At 45.2% G+C, this 10,454-nt stretch overlaps 1 non-coding gene across 1 annotated transcript; it reads left to right on the top strand.

The window, feature by feature from the left end:
• Positions 1 to 2,349: 2,349 nt before the first annotated feature.
• On the top strand, positions 2,350 to 2,424 carry Trnap-cgg (transfer RNA proline (anticodon CGG)). The gene has a single exon. It is a non-coding gene; the product is annotated as a tRNA-Pro (tRNA).
• The last annotated feature ends 8,030 nt before the right edge of the window (positions 2,425 to 10,454 follow it).

The raw sequence follows: 10,454 nt of genomic DNA, 5'->3' as shown, positions 1-10,454 counted from the left end.
GTTTATTCTATACTATTCACGTCCTATCATTGTATTAAGAAAGTAACTTTTTCCTAAGCTGGGTGGAATTAGTTACGTTAAGTATTCAGTCAAAGAGTTTGTAACAAGATCCAGATTTCATTTGCTACTTTAACGAAACTTCAGTACTTTCTCACAATTCAGTGCCAATGTTCACTTCCTATGTCGGTAAATTGCTAACAGTCTATTCCTTTGGGGAAAGATCAGTCTTCTCTGTTTGATAATCAATTAAAGACAAGTTCGGATCATTTCCTCTCTTGGCTTGACGTAATGATATACTCCGGGTTGCTGATCTACGTCTTTCAAGTTTGATGACTCTTAGCAGATAGCAAAATTTCAAAAAATGCACAAAAACAATCTCGTCGCGCCTACGTACAAGAACACACGTTGAGATACGACCTGATCCAGCAAGCGCTAGCAGCACATCAACAATGTATGACTTTTTTCTTCTGTATTACGAAGTGTCCTGAAAGAGTACTCACAAGGAGTATCCTTTGAGTTCACTCGTTCTTTTCCGTGATCTATAAGTACACTACTTTGAGATCTACCATTATTTTAATTTGAAATTAATGGATTCTATTTCTTTTCTGTCAATTTTCAAAACATTAAGTTACTTTATACTGGATTTCCTTTCTCTATACGTGCTACTATTCAAGTGATGCTATTCCAGTGCCACTTGAAATTTGGACCTTGGATTTTGGGGCTTTTATTGGGCTTTGGTTAATATTTTATATTTTCAATTTTGCGTCCGAAGGAAGCGGCGTTACACCACTTCTGTACTCTTGTTGACTGCACGAGCCCCCGTCGGAGGTTCGAGTTCTCCCTCGGGAATGGGCGTGTATGTGTGTTTGTGTGTGTGTGTGTTTGTGTTTGTGTGTGATTGTATGTGTGTTGTCCTTAGCGTAAGTTCATTGGACTGATGATGACTGGAAATATGTTGCCTGGTTGGACGAGTCTCACTTCAAATTGTATCGAGCAGATGGACGTGTACGTGTATGGAAACAACCTCATGATTCATGGACCCTCCACGTCAGCAGGGGTCTATTCAAGATAGTGGAGGCTCTGTTATGGTGTGAGGCATGCAGTTGATACGTCTAAAGATAAGGAACCCCTGATAGGTCTAAATACGTCTCTGACAGGTGACACGTAGGTAAGCATCCTGTCTGATCACCTCCATCCATTCATGTCCTTTGTGGATTCCTACGGAGTTGGACAATTCTAGCAGGACATTGCAACATCCCACACGTTCAGAGTTGCTACAGAATGGCTCCAGGGACACTCTTACGAGTTTAAACACTTCCGCCGGCCACCAAATTCTCGGATATGAACAGTGTTGAGCATATCTGGGATATCTTGCAACGTGCTATTCAGAAGGGACCACCACCGCCTCGTACTATTTCGGACTTATGGACAGCCCTGCAGGATTCATGGTGTCAGTTCACTCCAGCTCTACTTCAGACATTAGTCGAGTCCACGTCACGTAGTGCTGCGGCACTTCTGCGTGCTCGGGGGATCCTACGCAACATTAGGTAGGTGTATCAGTTTCTTTGGCTCTTCTCTGTATTATAGGTACACAAGGGCCCAATCGGGCACACAGACAGTTCAAGGTAAAAATATTCTAGGTTGTAAGCCCGCGTCTTATTCTTCTTAAAATTTATTCTTCCACAAACTACATTGGAGTCACCGGTTAGCTAGATACTGTCAGAGATCAGTATCGCGTTCGTTTATGAAAGGAATTTTCCCCGTGCTTTTCCTGAATAGGTCGACTTGTTGGGTGAAATTTTTCCTGCTGCTATTGATAGACTGCCGTTCCTGGGCATGCAACGATATAAAGCTAGGGAAGAGAGGAGGAATGTTCGCCAGAGTACTGTTGTCGTGCCGCAGAGTTGGCTTCCGTGTAGTTGCTTATATTTCTCGCACAAGGTGGCTGGATGTTCATTGGTGGCGGGAACTCTACAACCATCAACTCTATTTAGAGTGAGATTTTCATTCTGCAGTGGAGTGTGCGCTGATATGAAACTTTCTGGCAGATTAAAACTGTGTGCCCGACCGAGACTCGAACTCGGGACCAGGCAATGCTCCCGAGTTCGAGTCTCGGTCGGGCACATAGTTTTAATCTGCCACGAAGTTTCATATCAGCGCACACTCCGTTGCAGAGTGAAAATCTCATTCGGGAAACATCCCCAGGCTGTGGCTAAGCCATGTCTCCGCAGTATCCTTTCTTTCAGGAGTGCTAGTTCTGCAAGGTTCGCAGAAGAGTTTCTGTAAAGTTTGGAAGGTAGGAGACGAGATACTGGCAGAAGTAGAGCTGTGAGGACCGAGCGTGAGTCGTGCTTCGGTAGCTCAGTTGGTAGAGCGCTTGCCCGCGGAAGGCAATGGTCCCGAGTTCGAGTCTCGGTCGGGCACACAGTTTTAATCAGCCAGGAAGTTTCAACTCTATTTCAATTACTTTCGTTCTCGGAACTATCAACCTCTACCCGGACTTCTCTTTTATAAATGTTGCCTTCTTTGGCCAGCAGTCGTACGTTGTTGAAATCTACATACTGGCCGCTATTCCCTTGATGTTCCACTATCCTACATTTCGCCCATTGTTTTAAATGCGATCGGTGCTCTTTAATCAGTGTCGCCTGTACATGTCTTCCGGTCATATGTATCCAGACACCCTATATAATGAGGATTTAACCACTAGATGTTATGGAGGCCACCTTGGCGGTATAAAAGGAGGTATGGATATATGGGTATATTTCGTTGACACTTAGGAAGTAATAACAACAGAGTATGTCGAGATTACAATTATATTAATACCTTCAGCTGCTGACGGGCGTTGATATATATCAACGGAGACAGGTGAAAATGTGTGCCCCCGACTGGGACTCGAACCCGGGATCTCCTGCTTACATGGCAGATGCTCTACCCATCTTTTTTTTTTAATTTCATTTTGTTCGCTTTTGTTCGTTGTATCAGCTCGAGGCGGACGTCGTAAAACGTCGTGAATGATCGATTAACTCAGTTTTTTTATTACAGAGGCTACGCAACCCTCTGACCGAACACGCTGAGCTACCGTGCCGGCCTCCATCTGAGCCATATAAGTATATAGTTCTGGCAATACCAGCCATGACCTCCTTCTGTGAGGATGCACACACATTCCCCGAACTCTTACGGAACTTGGTAAGAATGTCTTCCACGAGTAATGAGTGTGTTGGGGTGGTACACTACGAATGTAGTGTGTGGACATACAAGGTGCGAATGTGGGTCTCTCGGGAGGCGTGCGCGGGATAGTCGCTGCAGTCGGACTATCCTCTGTGCTCTCGGTGGCTCAAAAAGTGGTTCAAATGGCTCTGAGCACTATCGGACTTAACATCTGAGGTCATCAGTCCCCTAGACTTAGAACTACTTAAACCGAACTAACCTAAGGACGTCACACACATCCATTCCTGAGACAGGATCCGAACCTGCGACCGTAGCAGCTGCGCGGTTCCGGACTGAAGCGACTAGAGCCGCTCGGCCACAACGGCCGGCTCGGTGGATCAGATGGACAGAGCGTCTGCCATGTAAGCAGGAGATCGCGGGTTCGAGTCCCAGTCGGGGCACTCATTTTCACCTGTCCCCGTCGATAGATATCAACGCCCGTCAGCAGCTGAAGGTTTTAATATAATTCTAATTTCGTTCTAGACGGCAGCAGGTCACCAATGGTGTCTGTTATTTCGGACATGTCCGAAAGGACAGACGCCATATCCATATAAGTACAGAGTAGGTCGGTCAGGTCAGCTCAGTTTCTTCGAAAGTGAAACTAGTTGTTGGATGTGACCTGGCAAATCTGTAACGAACATTTCCACCTTTCTAAGCCTGCCCAGGTCGACTGCTGGTGATGTCATTGTAAAGTGGAAACCGCAAGGCAGTAACCACAGCTAAATCGAGACCAGGAAGACCTCATGTACTGATGGACAGAGATGGTCGAGCATTGCAGAAACTGGTTGCAAAAAATACGCATGAAATCAGCGGAAAGAATCACTCGCGACTTCCAAGGTCCTATCATCAGTCCAGTTAGCACAAAAACTGCGCGTAGGAAGCTAGAAAGAACGGGGTACAATGGTCGAGCGGCTCCTCGTAAACCACACATATCTGTAGTCAATGCTAATCGACGCTTGTGACGGTGTAAAGAGGAACACCCCTCCACAGTGCATGACCGCAGATGACTGATTTTTGGTGATCAATGAGCAATGGCCTTGCCGCAGTTTCCCGTGAGATCACCGAAGTTAAGCGCTGTCGGGTGTGGCCGGCACATGGATGGGTAACCATCTGGGCCGCCATGTGCTGTTGCCATTTTTCGGGATGCACTCAACCTCGTGATGCCAATTGAGGAGCTACTCGACCGAATAGTGACGGCTCCGGTCAAAGAAAACCGTCATAACGACCGGGAGAACGGTGTGCTGACCACACGCCCCTCTATCCGCATCCTCATCTGAGGATGACACGGCGGTCGGATGGTCCCGTTGGGCCACTTCTGGTCTGGATTGTAAGTGTGGTGATGAATGACGCTATACACTTTGGCAATCCTGTGGAAGGGTTTGCGATGGGAGAATACATGGAGGACGTTACCTGCTCTATAATGTCAACAGTGACGTACAGAGGAGGTGGAACTACATTATGGATGTATTTTTCGTGCCTGGGGTGTGGGCCCCTTATTGCGCTCAAGGAAAGCTAAATTCAGAAGGATATGAACACGTTTTGCAGCATTACTTACAGGAGACGAACAGATAAAAGATGATGGCTGTTTCTCTCAGCATGACTGTGTACCCTGTCACAAGGCAGAATCTAAGAGGCAACAGCCTGTGGACATCATTTAGAAAAGGAATAACTTGCTCAGAGTCCCGAGCTGGACCCTTTGTGAAGGATTAGAAAGTCGATTGGACTCCAGTCCCCGAGTCCAACATCGCTAACCTGTCTGGTTTCTGCTCTTGAGGAACACTGATCCGCCATTCCTCCACAGACATCCAGACACCTCAGTGGAAATGTCCCCAGCAGAGTTCAAGCCGTCATAAAGCAGATGGGTGGACATATCGCATATTTATATTCACCAACAGGTGTTCTGTTACTTAAGATCACATAGTTTACACTCTCCCACAGCCACACGTTACTTCACAGATTCCCGCAGTAGAGGTAATGAGTTGCTTCCATCTTCTGTCTAAAAATATTAGTTTGTTCTGATTAAAAAACAAGTTGTTCATACCATTTTTCCGAAGAGTTCTGATTATGCGGTCAACAACTCTAGACACAGATGATAATCTTACCTAATGAGACTGTAGTTCCTTATCCTTGATAAACGCATTTTCCATCATATTAGAGGAGTTTCACTACTGGCCACAAACGAATCCGATTCTCGCAACATGCTAATATTTACTGGAAGATTGGAAGATTGATGGACAAACTCTTAATAGTTGTTGGCCTCCAGTGACTCCTTCCACAAACTCAGCTTCAATTACAAGCTGTTTTTGTTACACATGGGAGGCACACCAAAACAATTTGAGCACTGCTTACTTCCAGGTGCAGTGGTGATGCGAAGTGACATCTAAATAGCTATTTGTGGTTGCCGGCTTTCTATATACTATGTGTGTCCTAGACTGTCGTCACATCTTCCATAGACCAACATAGCTGGAAATTATGTGTACACAAGGTGAATTTCATTTTGGTATCAATATCATGTAAGAAGTTGTATAATCTAAGAAGATCTCCTTTGCTGTATGGACATGGAACAAATGTGTCATCCACGTAACGAAGCCAATAATAACGCTAGTGGCATACCCATCAAATCTCATCGTTGATATTCATTCAAAATGGGTTTCTATCCCACTCCTGAACTTTCCTTTTTATTTCCGTAATTGCTACTTTGTCGTACTGATTGTGCAGTAGGGTCGAAGAACTGCAGCCGTATCTTACACTTTTTTTAATCCGAACACTCCATTCTTGATCTTCCATTGTTATTTTGTCATCTTCGTCGTTATAAATATTGTGTATGAGCTGTTTTTCAGTATAGCTTACACCTAATTTCCTAGGAATGTCGAACATGTTGCACCATTTTACATTACCATAACTTTTTCCAGATCGAAAAATCGTGTGAATGTCTCTTGATTATTCTTGCTTCCAGTATCAGAATTACGTCACTGGTGTCATCACCTAAGACATCTTCAATTTCTTTTTTCATTCTTGTGTGTATTCTTGTTTGCTGCTTAAAATGCGTTAGCTGTTAATTTGATTCTGCAATCATTCTTCCACGTGTCTCCCCATGCTGTCTTCGGAATTACGTGCATGATATCCTTCCGCAAGTCAGACGGTATGTCTCCCTTCTCATAGATTTCAAACATCAGATTGAATGGTCGCTTGGTTACTACACTCCTGGAAATTGAAATAAGAACACCGTGAATTCATTGTCCCAGGAAGGGGAAACTTTATTGACACATTCCTGGGGTCAGATACATCACATGATCACACTGACAGAACCACAGGCACATAGACACAGGCAACAGAGCATTCACAATGTCGGCACTAGTACAGTGTATATCCACCTTTTGCAGCAATGCAGGCTGCTATTCTCCCATGGAGACGATCGTAGAGATGCTGGATGTAGTCCTGTGGAACGGCTTGCCATGCCATTTCCACCTGGCGCCTCAGTTGGACCAGCGTTCGTGCTGGACCTGCAGACCGCGTGAGACGACGCTTCATCCAGTCCCAAACATGCTCAATGGGGGACAGATCCGGAGATCTTGCTGGCCAGGGTAGTTGACTTACACCTTCTAGAGCACGTTGGGTGGCACGGGATACATGCGGACGTGCATTGTCCTGTTGGAACAGCAAGTTCCCTTGCCGGTCTAGGAATGGTAGAACGATGGGTTCGATGACGGTTTGGATGTACCGTGCACTATTCAGTGTCCCCTCGACGATCACCAGTGGTGTACGGCCAGTGTAGGAGATCGCTCCCCACACCATGATGCCGGGTGTTGGCCCTGTGTGCCTCGGTCGTATGCAGTCCTGATTGTGGCGCTCACCTGCACGGCGCCAAACACGCATACGACCATCATTGGCACCAAGGCAGAAGCGACTCTCATCGCTGAAGACGACACGTCTCCATTCGTCCCTCCATTCACGCCTGTCGCGACACCACTGGAGGCGGGCTGCACGATGTTGGGGCGTGAGCGGAAGACGGCCTAACGGTGTGCGGGACCGTAGCCCAGCTTCATGGAGACGGTTGCGAATGGTCCTCGCCGATACCCCAGGAGCAACAGTGTCCCTAATTTGCTGGGAAGTGGCGGTGCGGTCCCCTACGGCACTGCGTAGGATCCTACGGTCTTGGCGTGCATCCGTGCGTCGCTGCAGTCCGGTCCCAGGTCGACGGGCACGTGCACCTTCCGCCGACCACTGGCGACAACATCGATGTACTGTGGAGACCTCACGCCCGACGTGTTGAGCAATTCGGCGGTACGTCCACCCGGCCTCCCGCATGCCCACTATACGCCCTCGCTCAAAGTCCGTCAACTGCACATACGGTTCACGTCCACGCTGTCGCGGCATGCTACCAGTGTTAAAGACTGCGATGGAGCTCCGTATGCCACGGCAAACTGGCTGACACTGACGGCGGCGGTGCACAAATGCTGCGCAGCTAGCGCCATTCGACGGCCAACACCGCGGTTCCTGGTGTGTCCGCTGTGCCGTGCGTGTGATCATTGCTTGTACAGCCCTCTCGCAGTGTCCGGAGCAAGTATGGTGGGTCTGACACACCGGTGTCAATGTGTTCTTTTTTCCATTTCCAGGAGTGTATTTCCCCATTAATTTTAGAAATTAAGAATGAACGATATATGTGAAAGGAAAATAAAACAAAGAAAATATTGGAGGAGTTTCACTACTGATCACAAACGAATCCGATTCTCGCAACATGCTAATATTTACTGTGCTGCTGTTTACTTTGTACTAGCGCTCCCTCACGTCGAACTGCTTCACCAGGTCATAACCAGAAACCTGAAGTGCATCTTGGAACACTGATAACTGAGGCACCAAGTTCTTTTATTCATAAAATATAAATAAATCTGTTTTAGAGAAAGAATGGTAAAAAATACTCACTTGACGTTTAAACTACTAATGTTGTTGTTGTTGTGGTCTTTAGTCCTGAGACTGGTTTGATGCAGCTCTCCATGCTACTCTATCCTGTGCAAGCTTCTTCATCTCCCAGTACCTACTGCAACCTACATCCTTCTGAATCTGCTTAGTGTATGCATCTCTTGGTCTCCCCCTACGATTTTTACCCTCCACGCTGCCCTCCAATACTAAATTGGTGATCCCTTGATGCCTCAGAACATGTCCTACCAACCGATCCCTTCTTCTGGTCAAGTTGTGCCACAAACTCCTCTTCTCCCCAATCCTATTCAGTACCTCCTCATTAGTTATGTGATCTACCCATCTAATCTTCAGCATTCTTCTGTAGCACCACATTTCGAAAGCTTCTATTCTCTTCTTGTCCAAACTATTTATCGTCCATGTTTCACTTCCATACATGGCTACACTCCATACAATACTTTCAGAAAAGACTTCCTGACACTTAAATCTATACTCGATGTTAACAAATTTCTCTTCTTCAGAAACGCTTTCCTTGCCATTGCCAGTCTACATTTTATATCCTCTCTACTTCGACCATCATCAGTTATTTTGCTCCCCAAATAGCAAAACTCCTTTACTACTTTAAGTGTCTCATTTCCTAATCTAATACCTTCAACATCACCCGACTTAATTCGACTACATTCCATTATCCTCGTTTTGCTTTTGTTGATGTTCATCTTATACCCTCCTTTCAAGACACTGTCCATTCCGTTCAACTGCTCTTCCAAGTCCTTTGCTGTCTCTGACAGAATTACAATGTCATCGGCGAACCTCAAAGTTTTTATTTCTTCTCCATGGATTTTAATACCTACTCCGAATTTTTCTTTTGTTTCCTTTACTGCTTGCTCAATATACAGATTGAATAACATCGGGGAGAGGCTACAACCCTGTCTTACTCCCTTCCCAACCACTGCTTCCCTTTCATGCCCCTCGACTCTTATAACTACTAATACTGAGAGTATTTTTCATGCTAGGAGATAATAATAGCCAACAAAAGGTCTGTCCTGATCATCTCTAACAAGGTTTCTCTTAGACTATATTTGGTTTGATGTTGCGAACCGCACATCGTAAATAATGTGCCTAATTCAGTCCGTTCCTCCCTTTTATTTTCATTGACATCATTGCCGAATGGATACTTCCAAATCTGTAAATTGTGATGGAGGGAATCGATCGACATCCTTACGCCTTATTTCAATGACGTTATTGGATACATGGTAGGTCTGTTACGCGAAACACTGTTTTCTCATATGACCCAAACATGTTTCAACATCGTTGAACCATGGTTAGTTAGTTTTCTTTATTTAAGTCTGTGAAACGTGAATTTATTTTCAGTGATAAATAGTCAACAAAAGTCAGACCTAAAGATATTACAGGGTTATGCAGGACCTTCTGTACTTTCTCATGTACTGGTAGCTCGTCATATGCCACTAAATGATGTTAACGTAAATTTGGTTGCCGAGTTAATGCATCAGTTTACGTCTAATCATTATTTCACTGAGTCAAGATATTTCACACCTGTGTTTTCTGTTGTTTTTCTTGAGAAAGTCCTTCTTCATTTGCGTTCAAACACATACTACAGAAATTTTCGTTTGTAAATAGCACTTCTCATTTTGATAAAACTCATTGTATACCTTTTTATCCTGTTTCGAATCCGAATCTGTGTTCACTTGTTCTCAAGTGAATTTGGCGAAAAACGGAAGGAAGCCCTTTGATGCACCCCTCGATCTTCGGACAACACTGGGGGTTATTCTTCAGCTGGCACCTCACAAGATCTTGTGTTTGGGACCTCTCATATTTCATAGTGCTAATTTAACTCGAGGAATGAACATGTGTAAGTGGTGGCCACGTGTTTGGTGTTCTTAGTGTCCCTCTTGTTGCGGTAGGAGCCTCTGTTTTGGTCATTAATCTGTGACTTAGCTTACTGAGAATCGTTGCCTCCAGGTTCATGCCTCAGCTTAGCCTTCTGATTTAGAATTTCATGGCTGCCGCCCATATCCCTCCTCCAAATTTGAATATAACGCGCCTGCTTTACCACACACGCCACTTCTAACTCGTGTGTCGCAGTTGCCTTAAAGGTTACTAAGTTATTGTGGTGAAGTTTGTTAAATTTGATTTTCTACGTGTTTACTCATGTTTTATGTATTATTATTGAAGTGTTGTGCTGATTTCCAACTGGGAGTGACATGTGTCTTGAAACTTACGTCTCGTGGTATTCCACATCAATATCCGTGAACTATTAATTACTACCACCTGCGACTAATAGCTGTCTTGGCCAGCCTGGAGATAGGTTT

This window comes from Schistocerca nitens, chromosome 2 (assembly GCF_023898315.1).
Source record: "Schistocerca nitens isolate TAMUIC-IGC-003100 chromosome 2, iqSchNite1.1, whole genome shotgun sequence".
NCBI classification, from domain to species: Eukaryota; Metazoa; Arthropoda; class Insecta; order Orthoptera; family Acrididae; genus Schistocerca; species Schistocerca nitens.
Note: the sequence above shows the minus strand (reverse complement) of the source record. Positions and strands in the feature narration are given on the sequence as shown.